Source organism: Neovison vison, chromosome 2 (genome assembly GCF_020171115.1).
Source record: "Neovison vison isolate M4711 chromosome 2, ASM_NN_V1, whole genome shotgun sequence".
Taxonomy (NCBI): Eukaryota; Metazoa; Chordata; class Mammalia; order Carnivora; family Mustelidae; genus Neogale; species Neogale vison.
The window spans coordinates 188,009,120-188,022,859 of record NC_058092.1 but is presented as its reverse complement, the minus strand read 5'-3'; the positions used below and the strand labels follow the sequence as shown (position 1 = coordinate 188,022,859).

Sequence of the window (13,740 nt, the reverse complement as noted above, 5' to 3'; positions counted from 1 at the left end):
ATGAATACATATGAGAAAATTAGAAAACATTAAATTATTGAATAACAGAATATATGCAATGTAGGTAGCAAGTGCTACAGGAGGTTAGTTGAAAAAGAGAGAGATTGGGATATGAGGAGAATATTCAAGGAAAGTTTCAGTCTTGAAAAGTATTTTTAAACCTTTAAAAACTTTAAATATAGAAGTAGATCCTTTCACTGAAATGAAACATTTTGCAGAATCTCAAAATAAAAAAAGACAAATATAGAGATAGCTATATTAGGAATAAGAAAAATGGAGTTATACCCACTCCATACCTCCAACTGCCTTGGAATTCTATCTATAAAACCCTGAGATGCCCATAAACACAATTAGCAAACCTGCCCAGAACTCTGACAGCAGGATTTGTATACCACTAATAATACTAACGTAATAATAACAGTAGAGAAGGCAAAGTATATAGGCACAGATGCAGAGGTGGGTAGTTGCAGTAGGTTCAGGGAAGTTCTCTTCTCCTTTGTCTGAACTAGGTATCATTTAAAGAGAGATATTAGAGATTAAAGATTTATTTATTTATTTATTTATTTTATTTATTTTTTGACAGAGAGAAATCACAAGTAGACCGAGAGGCAGACAGAGAGAGAGAGAGAAGCAGGCTCCCTGCTGAGCAGAGAGCCCGATGCGGGACTCGATCCCAGGACCCTGAGATCATGACCTGAGCCGAAGGCAGCGGCTTTACCCACTGAGCCAGAGGAGAAAGGGAGAGTCACTGGATAAAGTAATCTTACAGTGATCAACTGCTATCCCTCCACTTTCAAAAATCAATTCCTCCAAAGGTTTTGAATCATATTTGTAATGAGTTGAATTACAAATGGGTGATATCTAAAAAGACATGTCCCCCAGAACAAGTGAATGTAACCTTATTTGGAAAAAAAGAGTCTTTGCAGATACAAGATAAGGTTCTTGATAAGAGCATGTCTCCTGTATTACCCAGGCAGGCTCTAAATCCAGTAACACGTCTTCTTATAATAGAAGAGGAGACACATAGGAGAAGATCATGTGAAGATGGAGTCAAAGAGTGCGTGATAAGCCGTAAGCCAAAAGCCAAGGAATGCCAAAACCTAGAAGAGGCAAGAAGGATTCTCCCCTAGACTCTTCAGAAGGAACACAGCCATTCCAACCCCCTTAATTCAGATGCCTACCTTCCAGAACTGTGAGAGAACAGATTTTGTTATAAGCTCCCTAGTTTATGCAAGTTACAGCAATACCATCCTTTCTCACTTTCTCAAGAATCTCTTTCCTTAAGTTATAGCCTTCTTTAATCTATCATCAATTTCTCCCTTCAACAACTACTAATGAAATAGCTATAATGTTTTGGGGGAAATGAGATGGGCATAAATTTGTTATAGTTACTAAAATCATAATAAACCAACTATAGTATATTACTAAGAACTTACGAAAGTTTAATGGAATATATAAAATGAAATGTCTATCTTATAAGGCATACAACATACTGCTCAACAGCAGTCTGACTACACATCAGAATGCAGGTTGTACTACTTCCTGTGTGTTTTTGGCCACATCTATGAATCCTCTGTGTTTCACCTTCCAAAGAGCAAAGTAAACAGGAGCTAAATAGTACCCACCTCATAAACTTGTGGTAAGCATTAAAAAAATTATGATTTGAGGGGCACCTGGGTGGCTCAGTGGGTTAAGCCGCTGCCTTCGGCTCAGGTCATGATCTCAGAGTCCTGGGATCGAGTCCCGCATCGGGCTCTCTGCTCAGCGGGGAGCCTGCTTCCCTCTCTCTCTCTCTGCCTGCCTCTCTGCCTACTTGTGATTTCTCTCTGTCAAATAAATAAATAAAGTCTTTAAAAAAATTATGATTTGAATAAAATGTTTAAAACAATAACTTTAGGCATGCAATATGTATTCTATGAATGTTAGCTCTGGAACCTAACCCTAAAACCTCAAAGGGTTCTGAGTACCCATAAGTTTTAGGAAAACTGAGCGATAGTTAAATAGTCTTTCTTTTGAATATATCAAGGCGTTTAATATCCTGATATGCACATTAACATTCAAGATGGATATAGTACACATATTTCCTAAGCTTATTTGGCCATGTAATCCTTTTTCTCCAGATCATCTAACAGAATTAATGTTTTTTAAACCAGAATAATCTAGAACCATATTGGTCTAATAAGGTAGCTACTGGCCTCCTCTAGCTATAGACATTCAAATGAAAGCTAATAAAATATAATAAAACTTAAAATTCAGTTCATCGGTCACACCAGCCACGTTTCAAGTGCTCAAAAGCCACTTGTAAATAGTGATCATCATACCAGATATGCAAATAAAGAAAATCCCACTCTTACACAAAAGTACTATTGGATGGTGCAGGGAGTGTTCAATAACAATCAAGTAAGACAGAATAAAAGTTTTTACTAAAAATAAACAAAAGAGTAAACGTGATCAATTTTAGAGATGAAATGGACCTAAAAGAATGTCTTCCTTTAAGAAGTGGGAAAAGTTGGGGGCTCCTGGCTGGCTCAGTCAGTTGAGCTTGTGACTCTAAATCTCGGGGTCATGGGTTCAAGTCCCACATTGGGTATAGAGATTACTCAAACTACTGTTTGTGAGGGGTTTGAAGTGGCGGGGGGGTGGGAGGTTGGGGTACCAGGTGGTGGGTATTATAGAGGGCACAGCTTACATGGAGCACTGGGTGTGGTGAAAAAAATAATGAATACTGTTTTTCTGAAAATAAATAAATGGGGAAAAAAAAAAGAAAGAAAGAAAGAAAAGAAAAACAGAAATGGGAAAAGTTAGGTATAAAGTTTGAGTGGATTGCCAAACAGAGGTCACAGATGGCACAATAGTGAATCAAAAGCAGAACCCTAGTATCAAAATTACTTGTTAATTACAAACACACAAAAATCAGTGTATAATTCTCCTCATTCCAGCCAATGAAGAGAGTTTTTTGTAGAAACCAAATTTGTGTTTATTAACATTACTTTTGGAATCAGTTCAAAAGGTACAAAAATATCAGGACCTCACATGTCAAGATGGTTGACGAAGCATATGTTTGCTTCCTCTTCCAAGTCTTACTGGATGTCAAAAAACGTGTTTTATATATATTTATACATATACATATATACGAACAAATATATAACAGCACCATTAATCAAGTGGAGGCCACACACAGACCATAAATTTGAGAAATAATAAATCTAGCTTACAGAAAGAAAATATAATAGCATTCACAAAGCAGTGATAGGAGACATAAAAATGAGAGTAATTCCTTTAAATACTACTTGGAATATGGTCCAACCGCTTCCACCTTATCCACAAGAGTAAAATGTTTTTATATGTTCCAATATGTTGTTGTAAAGTCTTTCATATCCTGATAATTATGTAACTTTTTAGCCTACATGACAATTTTTTTTCTTTAGAAATTTTTTATAACAGCTTTATTGAGATACAATTCACATACCATACAATTCACTCATTTAAAGCCTACAATCCAATCATTTTAAATATATTCATAATTGTGCAACCATCACCACTATCAATCTTAGAATATATTCATTAACTTATAAAGAAACCCCCATACTTTTAATTATCAAAACCAAATATCTCCGTGCTCGCTTCGGCAGCACATATACTAAAACCAAATATCTCCATCCTTAAGTAACTTACTATCTCTGTGTTTTTGTCTATTCTGTACATTTCATATAAATTGAATCAAAAATATGAGTATGATTTTGTTAACCAGATTCTTTCACTTAGAATAACGTCATCTGTGTTCATACATGCTAGAGCATCTATCAGCACTTTATTCCTTTTTATGGCTGAATAACGCTGTGTTATATGGATATAGCACATTTTGTACATTCACCCATCTCTGGACACATAGGTTGTTTTCATCTTTTGGCTATTATGAATAATACTGTGAGGAACACTCACAGTGTTTTGTGTGGACATACTATTTTCATTTCTCTTGAGCATCTACCTAGGAGTGGAATTGTTGGGTCAGTTTAACTTTAAACTGTTAACGCTAACTGTTTAACTTTCTGAAGAACTGCTGCACTATAGTCCACAACCTGCCTAATTTTTTCTCAGAGACAATATAGAAAACCTGTCTCCCAACTATATGAAAAAGAAGTTACCAGAAAATAAGTTTCTATAAATTAGCTTAACTACTGATGAAATTTTTACAAATATCAACAGTTGAAAGGATGACCTGAACAATAAAAATGGATGTGGATTAAAAACAAGATGAAAGTAAAAGAGCTGAAAACACCCAGGAAAGAAACCCCAAATCCGCAGGAAATATAAGAGATGAAAAGTATGAAAGAAAAATTAAGAGGCACAGAGAACAGATCAGGTGGCCCAAGGTCCATTTAAGAAGAATGATGGGAGGGCATCTTCCAGAAGAGAATCAATAGACGTAAATTTGTTAAAGAATGGGACATAACCACATTAAGTAAATTTATAATGATAAATTAAAAACATTAACTGTTAATATTTGTAGCTCCATGGAATGGAGAAGGAGGGAAGTTACATCATTGGGCTTTCTTTAGTTTTGTTTTTTATAAATTTATTAAGGCTATCTAAAATAAATATGTAATTTTAAAAAGTTATAAAGTGAACAACTGTGTAACCTCCGGAACCATTATCACTATTCATACATACATGCATACATACATAGACAAACAGATAATGATATATGTATGCTTGACCATCTCTGGGCTCTTAATTCTGATTCATTGATATGTATGTCTACCCTAAACAAACTGCATTTTGTCTTAATTACTATTGTCTTATACGTCTTAATGAAAAACAAATACCTTCACTTTGTTCTTCTTCATGAGTGCTTTGAAAATTCTTTAAAAAAAAAAAAAAGATTTTATTTATTTATTTAACAGAGATCACAAGTAGGCAGAAAGATAGAGAGAAAGGAGGAGGAAGTAGGCTCCCCACTGAGCAGGGAGCCCAATGCAGGGCTCCATCCCAGGATCCTGGTATCATGACCTGAGCCCAAGGCAGAGGCTTTAACCCACTGAATTACCCAGGTGACCCTGAATATTCTTGGTCTTTTGTACCTCCATATAAATATGTCAATTTCCAAAAAACAGTTTTCAGAGATTTTGACTAGGAATGCATTAAAATTAGATAGATAAGTAGATATGGCAAAGTGATAACCTTTCCAATATTAAACTGTCTAATCCTTGATCACACTGTACATCACAATACATTTATCTAGGTCTTTTATATTTCTCAATTAGTTTCATAATTTTTGCCAAAAATCTTGCATATCTTTTATTAGAGTCATTATTTCATACTTCCTTTGTTTTAGTACTACTGTGATATCTGTTTAAACTTAATTTTTATTTGTTGATGGTATTTAGAAATAGAATTCTTTTCTTCTAAAGACTTATTTATTTATTTTAAAGAAAGAGAGCAAGAGTGGGGGAGGGGGGCAGAGGGGAAGAGAAACCCAAGCAGACTCCGCACTGAGCATGGAGCCTGACGTGGGGCTTGATCTCATGACCCTGAGATCAGACATGTGCCAAAACCAAGAGTCGGACACTTAACGAACTACACCAACCAGCAGCCCCAGAAATATAATTGTTTATAATTTTTATCTATCCAGTGGCTAATATCTCTATTTAATTCCAATAATTAATGTTTTTGCCATATATACGTAATAATTTGTGAACAATAACAATTTTTTTCTCTCCTTTCTTCCCTCCCCCTCTCTTTTTCTTGCCTTAGTTCAGATTCAGGACCTCCAGCATAACACACACAAATAATAGTGGGTAGTAATAGTTATAAGGGGGCAAACTTAGTCTTATTCTAAATTTTGACCTAATAAATTCTAACGAATCCTGATGAAAGGTAGGGTAAATCCATTTCCCAAAGCTATAAGTCTTAGAGAAAAGTGTTTAATTTTTCACTTTATTTTTGCTGTATGTATGAACTGCTTCTACTAAAGAGTTAATTTTTTTTAAATGTTAGACCTGTATCTACTGATATTTCCATATATTTCAATTTGGAAATATTAAGTTATCAAAACACACAATGTAATCCAATGATGAAAATATACCTGTGTATATTACAAACAAAATCCCCCCATACACACACACTAATCTGGGAAAGTACAACAAGGTGTTAACAGTGGTTAGCTCCAAAGTAGGAACCAGTATGGATATTGTAGACATTTATTTTGAGTGTGTAATAAGCATATAAACTGCTTTGCCACAATAATATTTTTTTAATCTACTTCATTTTATAATGGAAGAACATAAACAATTTTCCATACAATTATCTAAAAAGAACTACGTATAGAACAAAGCTGAATAAAAAATATACAGCAGAGAAGTGAGTGATTCTGAAAGAAAGAAGCAGGGAAAACTTAACATTTGAACTGAAATTGACAGATAAGGGAGAAAAAATATTCAGAACTGAGGGTAAAACAAAAACATGACATGTGCTGAGGAACAATTTAAACACAGAATAAAACATAGGCCAAAATCAAAGTAGTAAAAACTGGCAATGAAAATGCAACTGTCTCTGCCAGGCTAATAAATTTAGCATTATTCACTAGGCAAGCACAAATTACTAAAATCCGACTGCTAATAGTGTGAAAGGCAGACTTGTTTTTAAAAATGGTGACAGCACTATTTGGAGAACAATGTAGAATAAGAGAGGCAGACTGTCACCTTTCAAATAGTTCATACCAAAGTTGAGCTATTGGCTAAAAGCACTAGAGAGAAATTAAATTGACAAAGCATTTCTGAGGTTGAAGACATAACATGTGATAAATAGCTGGAAGTGGAAGATGTGGTAGAGGGATGGCAGTTCTGAGATTTCTAGATTGGATGACCAGGTGGATGATGTTGAGAAAGGAAATACAAGAGAGAAGAAAATTGTACTGAGCAAAGAGAATTCCTACATAGGGATAAACCAGGAAACATTTCTATTTAGGGAAATGATTCCAATGAGGCAAGATTTGTTACCTTCTATCTCTTGCAGGGAAAGGATACGTAAGTTACATCTTGGTTTTCTCCATAAACTTTTCTAGCCGAAACAAAATTTTCTGTTTGTCTGTGAATTGTCTACCTTGTCTGGGTCAAAATTGTCAAGGTGGCCAATGGAAAATGCTGGGGAAAGATGAAGGACTGGGTATCTTTAATGAAGAAAATAAAAAATTCGGCTGAAACACTAATGAGCCTCAAAACTCAGAGTATAACTTGATTGGTAAATAATCTAATCAACTGTGTAAAAATCTTAAAAGTTGTTTAGGGATGAAATTATTTAATAGCTTTACATGTTACGGAAACTTCAACGTGTTTCCATTATGAGGGGTGTGTGTGTGTGTGTGTGTGTGTGTGTGTGCGCGCGTCTGTATTTTTTTAAAAGAGAGGGAGAGGGAGAGAGAGAATTTTAAGCAGGATCCATGTCCAGTGCAGAGCCCAACATAGAGTGCAGTCTCACCACCTGATATCATGCCTTGAGCTGAAACCAAGAGTCAGACTCTTTTTTTTTTTTTTAAGACTTTATTTATTTATTTGACATAGAGAGAGATCATAAGTAGGCAGAGAGGTGGGGGGTAGGGGAGAAGCAGGTTCCCTTCTGAGCAGGGAGCCCAATGCCAGGCTCGATCCCAGGACCCTGAGACCATGATCTGAGCTCAAGTCAGACGCTTAACCCACTGAGCCACCCAGGCGCTCTAAGAGTCAGACTTAAGAGTCTGTCTTAACTGACTGGGCCACCCAGGTGCCCCTCCATTATGTAATTTCTTTTCTGCAGGGGATAAAGTGTGGCAATTTTAGTACCTGATAAATTCATTCTTACTTTCTCCTTTTGGTTACATTTCTTTGTCTGAATGGAATGGGCATATCAAACACTTCAATCAAATGACTGACAAGAGTGAAAGAACAGTAGCTGATCCATTTTCCTACTAGCACTCTATTTGTGGAACCCAAATTAATAAAAATAAACAGCTTTCATAATGTTTAAAAACTTCCTAGAGGAAAAACTGTATTCAGCACTTATCAAACTTCTAGATGACAGATTCCAGATAATGGAAAGAAAAAAAGAATAAAAACAAATTTGATAATATAAAAATATTTAAACTTGATATATTTTCTATATGAAAGCAAAACTGAACAAATAAAAAATTTTAAATATAAAGATGTTTAGCAATATGGAAAATGGTTATATTTACTTATATATTTTTTAAAACATTTTAAATATATTTTACATATTTTAGTTTTAATTTATTAGTTCAATTTTTAAATGTTCAATTAGTTCAATTTTTAAATGTTGCAATCAAACAACAAAAGAAATAAAAGGCATTCAAACTGGCAAAGAAGAAGTCAGCCTCTCATTCTTCGCAGATGACATGATAGTTTATGTGGAAAACCTGAAAGACTCCACCCACAAATTACTAGAACCCATACAACAATTCAGCAATGAGGCCGGATACAAAATCAATGCATAGAAATCAGTTGCTTTTCTATGCACTAACAATGTAACTGTAGAAAGAGAAATTAAGGAATCAATTCCATTCACAATAGCAACAAAAACTGTAAGACACCTAGGAATAAAACTAACCAAAGAGGTAAAGGATCTATACTCTAGAAACTACAGAACACTTATGAAAGAAATTGAGAAAGACACTAAAAGATGGAAAAACATTCCATGCTCATGGACTGGAAAAATAAACATTGTTAAAATGTCTATCTTGCCCCAAGCAATTTATACTTTCAATGCCATCCCTATTAAAATGCTACTGGCATTTTTCAAAGAGTTGGAACAAACAATCCTAAAATTTGTATGGAACCAGAAAAAAACCCCAAATCACCAAAAGAACGATGAAAAAGAAAAACAAAGCTGTGGGTATCATGTTACCTAACTTCAAGTTACATTACAAAGCTGTGATCAACAAGACAGCATGGTATTGGCATAAAAACAGGCACATAGAGCAATGGAACAGAACAGAGACTTTAGAAATGGACCCTCAACTCTATGGTCAACTAATGCTTGACAAATCAGGAAAAAATATTCAATGGAAAAAACAGTCTCTTCAATAAGTAGTGCTGGCAAATTAGACAGTTACATATAGAAGAATGAAACTGGACTATTCCCTTACATCATACACAAAGATAAACTCAAAATGGATGAAGAATCCATGAAACAAGATGGGATAGGGAGGGAGACAAACCATAAGTGACTCTTAATCTCACGAAACAAACTGTGGGTTGCTGGGGGGAGGGGGGTTGGGAGAAGGGGGGTAGGGTTATGGACATTGGGGAGGGTATGTGCTTTGGGGTAAATTGGAAGGGGAGATGAACCATGAGAGACTATGGACTCTGAAAAACAATCTGAGGGGTTTGAAGTGGCGGGGGGGTGGGAGGTTGGGGTACCAGGTGGTGGGTATTATAGAGGGCACAGCTTGCATGGAGCACTGGGTGTGGTGAAAAAATAATGAATACTGTTTTTCTGAAAATAAATAAATTGGGGGAAAAAAAAAAAAAAAACCTCAATGTAAGATAGGAATCCCATCAAAATCCTAAAGGAGAACACAGGCAGTAACCTCTTCAACATCGGCCACAGTAACTTCTTTCAAGACTTGTCTCCAAAGGCAAGGGAAGCAAAAGCAAAAATGAACTTTTGGGACTTCATCAAGATAAAAGCCTTCTGCACAGCAAAGGAAATAGTCAACAAAACTAAGAAGCAACCACAAAATGGGGGGAGATATTTGCAAATGACATTACAGATAAAAGGCTGATATCCAAGATCTATAAAGAACTTCTCAAACTCAACACTCAAAAAAACAAATAACCCAGTCAAAAAAATGGGCAGAAGACATGAACAGACACTTCTCCAAAGAAGACATACAAATGGCTAATAGAAACATGAAAAAATGTTTAACATCGCTCAACACCATTAGCCATCAGGGAAATACAAATCAAAACCACAATAAGATACTACCTTAAACCAATTATAATGGCAAAAATCAACAAAACAGAAAACAACTAATGTTGGCAAGGGTGTGGAGAAAGGGGAACCCTCCTACATTGTTGGTGGGAATGCAAGCTTGTGCAGCCACTCTGGAAAACAGTATGGATTCCTCAAGATGTTAAAAATAGAGCTACCCTATAACCCACCAATTGTACTACTAGATATTTACCCCCAAAATACAGATGTAGTGAAAAGAAGAGGCACATGTACCCCAATGTTCATAGCACCAAAGTCCACAACAGCCAAAATGTGGAAGGAGCCAAGATGCCTTTTAAAAGATGAATGGATAAAGAAGATGTAGAATATATACACAATGTTATATTACTTAGCCAACAGAAATGATGAATACCCACCATTTGTATTGACATGGATGGAACTGGAGATTATGTTAAGTGAAGTAAGTCAAATAGAGAAAGACAATTATCATACGGTTTCAACTCATATGTGGAACATAAACAATAGCACAGAGGACCATAGGGAAAGAGAGGGAAATCTGAAGGGGGAGAAATTAGAGAGGGAGACGAACCATAAGACTATGGACCCCGGAAAATAAACTGAGGGTTTCAGAGAGGAGGGAGTAACAGGGTGAAGGGTATTAAGGAGGGCACATGTTATGATATGCACTGGGTGTTACACATAACTAATGAATCATTGAACACTACATCAAAAACTAAGATGTACCATACAGTGGCTAACTGAATGTAATAATAATTTTAAAAACAATAGTAAGGGATTGTATAAATACATTTGGTAGTTTCCTGTGATCAAGTAGTACATGGCCATTACTTGATGTAAAAAAATTAGTATGGAAAACTTTTACAATATACATCTGGAATATTTACACCCAAGGATTAATAGGAATTAACCCTTAGGAAATATAAAATTTTGTTCTTTATGTTTTTCTGTTTGCATCCTATAGTAAATGCATATTACTTTTAAAACAAAAAAAAATTTAAATATTATTTTATGTATTTTAGTATTAATTTAATAAATTAGTTCAATTTTTAAATGTTATTTTAATATTCTCATACAGAAGAGAAATTAAAATGTTAGGCTCAGACAAGTGGACAAATTAACAAAAAACAAAAGAGAAATGATAAATGTTCAAAACAATCAGAGATGCATTTAACACATCCATTATTTTTCTTTAGAAATTAACAAAATGACAAGAAGAAAATACATTAACATGCCAATGGCATTCTTAATTTATTTTTTAAAAAATTTTATTAATTTGAGAAAGAGAGAGAAAGCCTGAGCAAAGAGGACAGGGAGAGGGAGTAGGAGAAGCAGGCTTCCCATTGAGTGAGGAGCCTATTGCAGGGCAATTCCAGGACCCTGGGATCATGACCTGAGCAAAGGCAGACTCTTAACCAACTGAACCACCCAAGTGCCGCTGATATTTTTTATATAAGCCTTTTCCTTTTTTTTATTTCCTACAATGTGATCATGTGCTTATATTCATTTTATAATGACAGTATTTTTACTAAAGAAAGCTTTACATTACAAATTGTCACTGGAATGAATTCGGAATTTCCTTTGGACTAACCTTATGGAAAAAGCAAAAAGCAACATACCACATACACTTAAAGAAATTTGAATACTTATTCTGACAATGAAAAGGAGAATTTAAATTATAAGTAATGTTTTCACTCTCATATTACATATTATTAAATACTTTATAAACAGTTGATAATTCCTGACAATTAATAAGATAGCTATCTTTGTATCTGTTCTGTTCTTTGAAAAAAAAGTAAAATATAAGGAAGTAGAGAAGCTTTCAAACACTAATATTTGATAGGTAGGCAAAGCTATGACTAACAGTTTTCTGATGCTCAGATTAATATTAAATCCTTTGAGATACAGTACCACCACAGCATGGTACTATACAAAAGAAAAGGTATCAAACGAAATGATCAAATATGGAAATTTAAAGTCTACTAAAAGGCAGTACTGGCTTCTGGAAAAAATAAAATAAATATTGATGATCATAAGCATGCTACCAGCACAGCACACAGCTTCCAGTTGTGGAAAGTTGGGCAGTAACTAAATGGCTAACTTAAACACAAGCAAAGTAACATAATCTGTCCATTAGAATGAAAGCCCCTTGCATGTACACCCTAACGTTTATAGCAGCAATGTCCACAATAGCCACACTATGGGAAGAGCCTAGATGTCCATCAACAGATGAATAGATAAAGAAGATGTGGTCTATATATATCCAATGGAATATTATGAAGCCATCAAAAAAAACCCACAAAATCTTGCCATTTGCAGTGATGTGGGTGGAACTAGAGGGTACAAATAAGTCAACCAGAGAAAGACAATTGTCTTATGATCTCACTGATATGAGGAATCTGCGAAAGGAGGGAAAAATAAAATAAGATGAGACCAGAGACGGAGACAAACCATAAGAAGCTCTCAATCTCAGGAAACAAATTGAGGGTTGCTAGAGGGAAGGAGGGTGGGAGGGATGGGGTGGCTGGGTGATGTATACTAGGGAGTGCATTTGGTATGGTGAGTGCTGTGAATTGCGTAAGACTGATGAATCACAAACCTGTACCCCTGAAACAAATAATACATTATATGTTAACAAATAAAAATTTTTAAAAAGAATAAAAGCCCCTTTAAGCATTAAAATCAAGGTACAACTATTAATAGAAACAAATGTAGGAAGGTATAATACAAAGAGATTCACCTGGGTGGGGAGGAAGGGAAGGGGTGGCTAAGTTATGGACATTGGAGTATGTGCTATGGTGAGCACTTGTGAAATGTGTAAGACTGATGATTCACAGACTGTACCCCTGGGGCAAATAATACATTTTATGTTAATAAAAAATAGAAATTAAAAAAAAAGAAAAAAAAGATTCACATTTCCAAAGCAGTAGCTGTACTAAGTACAACATGAGCAGAAAATTATGAAAGGTCCGTAACTGAAAATTTTAATGGAACAGAATTAATTGATGCTATACTGAAAAGATAGCAGCTAGACTTCACTGCTTGTCATTAAAGTGCCCTGACTGTTTCCTAAGACTTCCAAACAGCTTCCACTTTACAGAGTGAGGAACAAAATGTAATTGATGTTTCAATGCATTTTAAGAGGTAGATTAGTAACAGCATAAACACACGCAAAGTCTAACACAATTAATATACTGAAATAAGCATACTCTGCTTCGAATATCTAGCACTCATGAATAAAGAATACCCAGTACACAAGAGTAAAGGAAATCAGGAGTCTGAAAGGTAAGGATGACACCATTTGTTAGAAGATCATAATGAAACAATGTATATTCACTATACTACAGGAAAATAATCCCAGGACACTTAATTCCAATGACCATGATCCACACACAAAAATCTAAATGAAAAAGTAAAGCCCTACTCTTGCAATCTAAGCATCAAAATTCTCTAGTTCAATTTCAATGCAAGTTTCAAAATCTATCTTCATTCAGTTCTTAAAAGGTTAAGAAATTTCTTTCAAATAATCTCTTTTTTAAAGCCTAAATAAATTACCCCGGCAATACTGTAAGCTAGCAGGACAAATGGCAAACAAATAAATGTTAGAAATTTAATAAGAAATTTTGAAATATAAACTTTTTATTTTCTGACATTCCTGGAAACAGTGACTTATTATCAAGCTCTGGTATTTTTTTTTAATGTTATGTAACATTAATTCCTGACAAGTCTGACAACCTATATTTACTCTAAACAGGTCATAGTGAGTCTATAAGGTAC

General features: G+C 34.9%; 1 protein-coding gene across 3 annotated transcripts in view; it reads right to left on the bottom strand.

Annotated features, from left to right (window-relative positions):
- Window positions 1-13,740, bottom strand: part of ADK (adenosine kinase) — a 555,049-nt gene that overhangs the window by 371,936 nt on the left and 169,373 nt on the right. The window lies entirely within an intron of this gene.